Source organism: Camellia sinensis, chromosome 4 (assembly GCF_055761805.1).
Source record: "Camellia sinensis isolate YWXY chromosome 4, ASM5576180v1, whole genome shotgun sequence".
NCBI classification, from domain to species: Eukaryota; Viridiplantae; Streptophyta; class Magnoliopsida; order Ericales; family Theaceae; genus Camellia; species Camellia sinensis.
In genome coordinates, this window is record NC_138964.1 from 58,748,064 (window position 1) to 58,757,259 (window position 9,196).

Here is a 9,196-nt window from a genome sequence, read left to right on the forward strand (position 1 = left end):
CCCAGTGTGTCACTTTCCCGCCTAAATTTTTGGCGACCAATATTTCAAATTAGTTGCGAAAAATCACTTTTCGGTGACTAAATTACTCTAGTCGGTAAAAGTATGAACTTTTGCCTACCAATTTTTTTCTTAGTAGCCAAATGTGATTTTTTTGCGACAAAAATATTTTTGGTCGGCAAAAGTGGTCGGTAAATGTGTTATTTCTTGTAATGATGCATGAGCCTATACTTGCATGAATTTGAGAATTCAACATGATTCCACTTTTATTACTTCAATAACTTATGTAATGAAAGCAAAGATTTCAAGTAATTGTGTGTATGTACAATATACTTGAAGTTTCAACTTAGTTTTGAAGAATTGACATGCTTTTAGGCCTTGATTTGGCGAAATGATTTTCAATTCAAGATTTTCTACAAGTTTCTAAGTGTTTTCATAAGTTTTGGCCCAAAATAATGAGTTTTGAGGCTTTGAATTTGAGTTTTGAACTTGGAGAGTAAATCTGGAAATTCTAGAATTTGCACAGTTTGCTCGAGTGGTGAAACCATCACTCAAGCGTACTTTGCAAGCTCCTAGTACTTTTGTAGGGTTCGAAGGTTGGCTCGAGCGACCACCCTTTATTTTCAGTCTTGGCTCGAGCGACCAAGAAGTTGGTTCAAGCGTAAAATGAGAACATCCAATACTTTTGCAGACCAAGGGGTTCGCTCGAGCGAACTACCTTGTTTTTAGAAATTTTTTCAAGTGTTTCAAAGTGTATAATTGTATCCTCATTCCATCTTAGGCATTCTTAAGCCATTGTTTAAGCCATAATAATGAGAAAAATAGTTAGAAATACTAAGAGAGAAATATAATAAGCCAAGTGTTTTCAAAATGTGTGTTTCAATGTGTATCTGCCATGTGGTCACGTGCTATCGTTCGCCTGATCAGTCCGGTCTGTCTAAGTCATCTGTTTTACTTCTGGAGCTATCTGTGAGTAATAACTTTGTAAAACTATGTTTAAGTAAAAGTATTTTTTGACTGATATGATATGATTTGTTTTTTGAAATGCTATTTTGTGAATCATGAATAAATGCCTAATTTTTTGAATTGTATTCATGGAATCCTTAGCATCATTTAAATCTGTATCTGATATCTGTTATCTGTTACCTAGTAACAGGGTTTCATGTAGGTTCCATACATGGAACTGATTATGCATAATCAATTATCTGATTTGATCTGCACGTGGGTCTTAACCATCTCATGTGAATATAAATCTATATGACCAATTACTCTGTATGTGGGTCTTTATGACCAATCTGATATGTTAGCTAATAGATGTACCATGTATAACTGGTTGCAAAATCTGATAATGTTTATGAATATGTTTTTGATTTTTGAATCTATTATGGACATCATTCATAAAACCTTTACTCTATTGTTATTCATTGGGCTCTAGCTCATTATTTATATTATATATGTAGGTGATTAGGTGAATGACCAGGTCTAGAGATGACAACTTGGATTCTGTTTTGTCAAGCCAACTATCAAGCCTCGCGTGGAGGTTATTGAAAGTTTTTTGTGGATGAGTACCGAAATCAATGTGTTATGAACAAGTTTTAAGCTCTTATTTTCTTTTGTTTGTTTTGTATATAGGGCTAAGTCCTTTCCTATTTATCTGTACATGTGATGATGCTATAATGACATCACTTATATGTAAATATAAGTTTTAAATTTATATCCCATATAAGTCCGCATAACTCTATGGACATTGTATTTTGCTAATTGCTTCTACTAGCCCCTTATTTTGTTAATCTGATTCAGAGGCCTTCGGTAATCCCAGGATTACTGGTCGGTTACGACGCTAAACCTATAGGGGCGGGTTTGCATCATGATAGGGAGATTGTTAGGATTGTCAATCCTAATTGTGTGCATTACAATGTAAGTTGGCAATCCCGTTCCAAAGACAAAAATCATGATTTCCTGCTTAATCATTTTTGTCTCATTTTGTTGTTTGAATTAAAAGATTTTGTGTAGGATGTAGTTTTGTACCGGCATTGCCAAAGGGGGAGACTGTTAGGATTTTTAATCCTAATCTTTGTTGCATGTAATTTATTTTGGCAAATACCAAGACAAAGTTGACAAAAATTGTTTATTAGTTGGTTTTTTATCTTCTTGGTTTTGGTGGCTCCAAGATGAGTTAGGCATGTTAGGACAAAGATTTGTTGGCTGTTTGTCTTAGCTTTTTGGTGGCAACACATGGGTGAAGAGATGGAGTTTCACATGTTTGCTTGACCTTGTTGGCATAAGCATGGTTCAAAGATTTTGGTGGACAACTTGTGTAATCTTCCCAACCCAAAAGGAGGATATTTGTCTTGGGAAAATAAGTTGTCAACGCATGGGGAGCATGGCCAAATTTGTGGAAGAAAGTTGCAGCAAAAGTCTTAAAAAACAACTGAGCCAGTATACATAGCCGCGCCCGCGACCCAGACGTTAGTGCCTATGATTTGTAGATCAAGCCATCGCACCCACAGTCCATCTAATCGCTCCCACGACCATGGTAAGTCCAAAAGTCCAACTCCCAGTACTTTATTTGTAACCCACGTAGGGACACCATGGTCACGACCAAGGCTTACCATGCCCGCGAAAAATTTGTCCGCACCTGCGAACCTGTCCTGCCTCAAGTCTATTTAAATGATCCTTTGCTCATTTGTTGAGGCACATCTCCAAGACCATTTTGTATATCTCTTAGCATATTTTCTAGCTCTCCAAAACTTCTCTTGAGCTCAACATTACAAAAACCCTAGAGAGTTTAGTTTTGAGAGAAATACATTTTTGAGAGGGTGTATGTTTGTAAGAGAGTTTATTATTTGAGAGTGATCTTGTAGTGAGGATTGTTTGTACTCTCATTTGTTTGATGATACACTATCATCCAAGAGCCTCAAAGCTAATCATCAAGTTGTTGTATAAGTTCTTCACCTTTTCAAAAAGTGAACCTTCTTGGTAGATTCCAAGATTGTAAATTTCAGTGGATTCTGAAATCATTGGTGTCGTGGTGATTCGACAACTGTAGTGGATATCTAATGGAGATTGCAAAGTTACCTGTAGATTGAGCAAGTCGTGTGCCGGTGAGTGGACTTATGTGCCTGGATTGGCCTTTGTACGATATCTCTTGTCCTACCTTTCTTGCATAGTGGATTATTCGTTTGGCTGATGACTCGTGATTTTTTTATCACAAGTTGGTAGATTCTAATTGTGATTTTTCTACGTAAAAAATATCTTGTGTCATGGATTGATTTGCTCTTACTCTCTCTTCTCTATATTGATCATGGTTGTATTAATTTTTTATTAGATTGCCTAAATCAATAATCACGCTAAACGGGACGTCTCTAGACTTTTCAAAAGAGTTTTCCGCACAAATCTAAATTTTTCTATCTTTAAAACACTTTCATGTCTAAGCACATACTAGTTAAATAATAACTATTGTGAAAGTACATTAGGTGCAACAATCAACAATGTCAAATCTTTTTACAGCATAAGAATTGGCTTCTCTCGTTGTTAATGTCAAAATAGCAATGTTACAATCAAATTTTGATAGGCAAATTACACTTAGTGACATATACTTTATACTCTGTGTCATTTTATCTCTTAACCTTTTAATTGTGACAATAAACCTTTCAAACTTTTGATCAAGTTCCAATTTGAGTCCAATGTATAACCCATGTTAGAGAAGCAAACGAAAAACCCCGGCGTGACTATCCAGTCATATTATTGGAAAGGTAAAAACATAATTCACAATCCTTTTCTACGCAAACCACACATGTACTGCCAACTGGACTTTAGAAAGCTAATATACATGTATGTAGATATATTCAACCTGTAATTTTCATTTGAATTTCACTTTGGTCCTGCACTTTTTAATTGTAACAAGTTCTCAAACTTCAAATCTTGTCTTTATGTAATTTTTTCCTCGCTCAATTTTAAAATATTGATAGAAAGTGTTAGAGAAAAATAAATGATTTTTCACAAGTATAAATCAATCGAAGGAAATAAAATTAATGCAAAAAAATAAATCAACAACGACATAACAATTTAACGTGATTCCAGGGCCGACCCTGAGATTTGTGGAGCCTAAGGCGCACTATGAAAATGGGCTCCTCTAATATATTTTTTTTAATAAAAAATTTATGCATAAAATGATAAGTATTCACAAATTTTTTATTTAAGTATACTTGAACATATAATCATTAAAATTATAAACTAAAATTTACTTTCATATATTAAGATAGGAAGAAATCAGTACAATGACTCAAAAATATTAAAAACTGGTTTTGTTGCTTTATAATTTAGCAATATCCAGCTTACAATTAACCCAACGATCACTTAAATACTACTCTTCTTGCATTTTTAGCTGCAAAATCACTAATTAAGTTTGTATAATCTAATTTAACTACCAAATCCTTTTCAATAGACAATATAGCTAATCCATTCAATCTTTTTTGTGACATTGTTGATCGAAGGTAGGATTTGATCAATTTTAACTTTGAAAAACTTCTTTCTCCAGATGCAACGGTAACTGGAATAGTCAATAATATTCTATACTCAATCTAGGCATTTGGAAAACAACCATCCATCAATTTCAAATAATTCATCACCTCAATTGGTCTATTGATTTCTTTTGGCAAAATTTCTTTGAAGACTTTCAACTCAGAAAATAAACCTCTCCCATCAACATCCATAAGCCCATCATGTTTCAAAAACTCTTCAAGATTAGCACAATAAGTCTTCTAGCACTCATCATTGGTAGAATTTAACTTCTTCAAATCAAACAAAAATCCAAAACTTTCTTCATATATTTGAAATTGTTCAAATCTACTCTTAAGTGAAGAAAGAGCTTGATCTATTATATATATGAAATAATTAACTCTAAAGGATTCTTCAGCTGATTGTGCAACCTCTTCACCAACATTCTCATCAAAATGTTTCTTTCTATGAATGACACGCCTTTCACGAAATGTAGGTTCAATCTCCATTTCAATTGCAACTTCTTTAGCTTCAATCATGGCCTCCAAAAATCCAGTTTCTCTATACTTTTCAAGAAATGTAATGAGTCCTTTTAATTGATGTATAGCAACATCAATATGCATGTCTTCAGCTTGAAATGTCTTGCAAACAGAATTAACAGCAAACAATAGATTGTGCCAAATAATCATGCCAAGCAAAAACTCAAAGTTCTCAATTTCAGATGTAACTAAGGATTCAACTTCACGCTTTGTATTGGGATCATCAGCTTCTTTTTCCATCTGAATTAAAGCATCTCTAATTTGTGGAGCTTGGTACCGTATAGCTTTAACACTTTCAATGCAACTTTCCCAATGAGTTTGTGATAATGGCTTAAGTGTGAGACCTTCCACATTGTCTTTGAAAATTTTCCACCTCTTTGTAGAAGATGAAAACAACACATATATGCGTTGTACCACTCTCTAAAGAAATAGATAGTCTTGGAACAAGAGGTAGCCATATCACAAAGGGTAAGATTAAGACTATGACACCCACATGGTGTGTAGAATGCTCTTGGATTTATTTCAAGTACCCTTTTTTGTACACCTTTGTGTCTCCCTTTCATATTAGAGCCATTATTATATCCTTGCCCTCTTATATCACTAATATCAAGCTGGAGTGTGTGCAATGCCTCTCTAAGTACATTAAAAATTCCAAACCTCGATGTATCATCCACTTTCAAAAATTCTAAAAAGAATTCTTCTACCTTTACCGGACTAGTTGAAACATCTACACATCTTATCACAAGAGACATTTGTTCTTCATGACTAACATCTGGAGTACGATCAAGAATAATTGAAAAATATTTTGCTTCTTTGATTCTTGCCACAATCGTACTCTTGATCTCACTCGCTAACATCTGTATCAATTCATTTTGGATTTTGTGGCCAAAATAATGGTAATGAATTTCACTCCTTTGAATACGTTGAATGTGCTCTTGTATTACTGGATCAAATTTAGCAAGCATTTCAATTAAGCTTAAAAAGATTCCATTTCTTTCTTGATAAATCGTCTCATTGTCTCCACGAAAAGCTAAATTATTTTTAGCAAGAGTGATCACAATAACTGTAACGCCCTAAAAAAAATACATAAAACCCAACATTCTTTACATGCATTGACATAAGAGAGTAAAGCATATTTTTATTTATCAGAGTATTGATTACAGATGTATTACATGTTGACAATAAAAGTAAATGCCCTATAGGCTTACAACTTTCCAAGTCAACACTTGGGTACAACAAAAGAAGAGTACTAACTCTTTATACAAAGTAAGCCCCTGGCTCGATTTACATGCAATACATAAAAGATAATACAAAAAATCTTTCAGCCTCTAGCCTCTCCAGCTACGTCCTTGGTGGTGGCATACCATCTGTACCTGAAAATGATGTCCCATATAGGGTGAGCTACAGCCCAGTAGAGATATACTAAACCAAATATGAACAATGACTAAAACAATAGCATTTGATAGATGGTTAACACTTATAAACCAATTTACAACATCATCCAATTCCATGACATAAAGTCCATGTTTCATTTCATAATTCTTTACTTATCCAAATCATTCCATGGACATGGCTCAGAACCTGGCCAAACAGTTAAGTGAGACCACATCTCACATTAAAACATAACCCTGATTCACAATTCAAATGAGTCTATGACTCACAATTTAAACACCTCCATACTTCAAATAATACACATATTCGTTGTATTAACACTTCCATTTAATACACATATTTGCTGTATCATTGGAGTCCATCCCCTATCTCTTCCCAAATAACATCCGGTTTAGGAGTCCATCCCCTATCTCTTCCTAAACCGTGGAGTACATCCCTTATCTCCTCCCACACAACATAATGCATATAAACGTTTATCATATACATGTTCAATCAATACACAACTTCGATGTATTATTCCAACCGTCGTATACAATGTGATTAGTTTCAGTTTTCCCTAATCAACATACAGTGTCTACAATAATCAAGACTATCCTCCACCGATAGCCCAAAGCAGTTATTTCTAAATAGATAATAAATGCATCAAACAGATATAATCTCAACATTTCCATATGTGACTGATAAATTAATCCAACTACACCATTCAATTCCATAATTTTCCAATTTCATGGATCTCAACTCAATTTCATATTTTCCCAAATTAATTATACCAACTAATTTATCACAATAATTAGGGCATTCCCCCCCCCCCCCCTTTTATCAAAAATCAACCCTAAGATTCAATTTCCTCAATTTGACACTAATAATACCATTTTTCAAGTCTTATATACACATGGAGTTTAATATATGAAAAACCCCATTTTTATCAAATTACAAATCAAACCCTAACTTTTTCCAAAATTACCCAACATCACCAACTACTCAAAATGCATGAAACTTATGTCAAAACTCATAAGATGGAGTAGGTTATCCCTACCTCAAAATGAAGAGCTCAAATGGAGAAGATGACCAAAACCCAAAGTGCTCCAAATCCAAGATTCTTCAGATTAAAATGAAGCCCACACCACCCTCTACCTTTCTTACAAAGAACTTAGGGTAGAAACACACTAAAAGTAGATCAATCCCTAGAGAGAAGGTGTATAGAGAGAGAGAGAGGATGGATCTAGGGTTTTGAAGATAAAAGAGATGAAAAAGTGAAGTGTAATCCCGTTTCTGTCTACTGATATAACACAGGCTCGCTCGAGCGAAGAAATGGTCGTTCGAGCGACCAAACACAAAGAATACTCGCTCGAGCGTAGAAAGCCTCGCTTGAGCCAACAATTCGAAGCTTCAGGTATGCAACCCAGAAGCACGCTCGAGCGACAGAATGCTTGCTCGAGCGAAGAAACCCAAAACATAGACCTCGCTCACTTGAGCGAAGGAAAGCTCGTTCGAGCGAAGAATTACAACCCTCAGGTCCAGAACTAGACGCAGACACAAGCTCGAGCGAAGGACCTCTTGCTCGAGCCACCAGATACAAAACTCAACTCTCGCTCGAGCGAAGGAACCCTGGCTCGAGCGAAGGATCTAAAACACAGAGCTCGCTCGAGCGACAAAAGCCTCTCTCGAGCGAAGAACCAAAATTCTGGACAGCAACCATTTGCTCCCAATCACACCCAACCTGTAACAATCCTGCCCAAAACATCCTATAACTCAAATACAAAGTATTAAAGGACGGAAACAAGATATAAACCACAACTGACATCCACGGAACCAAGTCCGAATACAACAACCAAAGGAGGAAGAGCCGGGATCGCTATAATAGCAATTATCCTTAGTAACACTTGTCCCCAGTGTTCCCTCTCTTTGTTGATTTGTTCTTGAACAATTCTATCAATTGTTTCATTCTTCTTCAATCTACTTTCCAATTCAATCCATTTGCTCATGCAAATAAAGTGCTCATAACTAGTTTCATGACTTCTAAGCCTGTTGCCTATATTCTTCCAATCTTTCAATCCATCAGTAGCCAAATGAATATTGTTCCCATCTTGCTTAAACAACTTGCAACAAAGCAAAACACTTTGTCTGAAGCATCTGAATATACTAGCCACTTCCTATCCTGCTTCTCTCCATTTTGTAACTGTCGCATGTAAAATGTAGAAGAAAAATGCCTATCTTTGCCATCTAGGGAAAAATTCACACCATTACCTCTTATAGGACCCCTTTCAACTAGTAAATCCCTTAAATTTTGATCAATCTTGTCCCAATTACTAGGGTCATAAATGTTTAGAGGTCCACATTCAACATTGACATCTTCACTTTCACTAGATTCACCATTCCCCAAATCTTCATTCTCATTCTCATTCCCATTCATATGTTCACTAGGTTGTTCAATCACCAAATTATCATTCTCATTATTATTCACACAATGAGTAGGTTCTTCAATTACCAAATCTTCATCATCATTGTCATTTGAACCCAAAATATCTACTTGTTTCTTGGTACCAAAATATTTATCAAGTGCTTCCGATTAAGATTGAATTAATTGTTCTACTTTCATCATCTTCTTTCTCTTTTCATTTCCAGAACTATACTTCCTAGGAAACATGGCTATAATCACAAACACTTCAATCCACAAATCACAAACACTTCAAATCAATCCACAAATCACAAACACTTCAAATCAATCCACAAATCACAAACACTTCAATCCACAAATCACAATCCAC

At 35.2% G+C, this 9,196-nt stretch overlaps 1 pseudogene; it reads right to left on the reverse strand.

Annotated features, from left to right (window-relative positions):
- Positions 1-4,352: 4,352 nt before the first annotated feature.
- On the reverse strand, positions 4,353-8,841 carry LOC145823786 (uncharacterized; annotated as a pseudogene).
- Between the last annotated feature and the right edge of the window lie 355 nt (positions 8,842-9,196).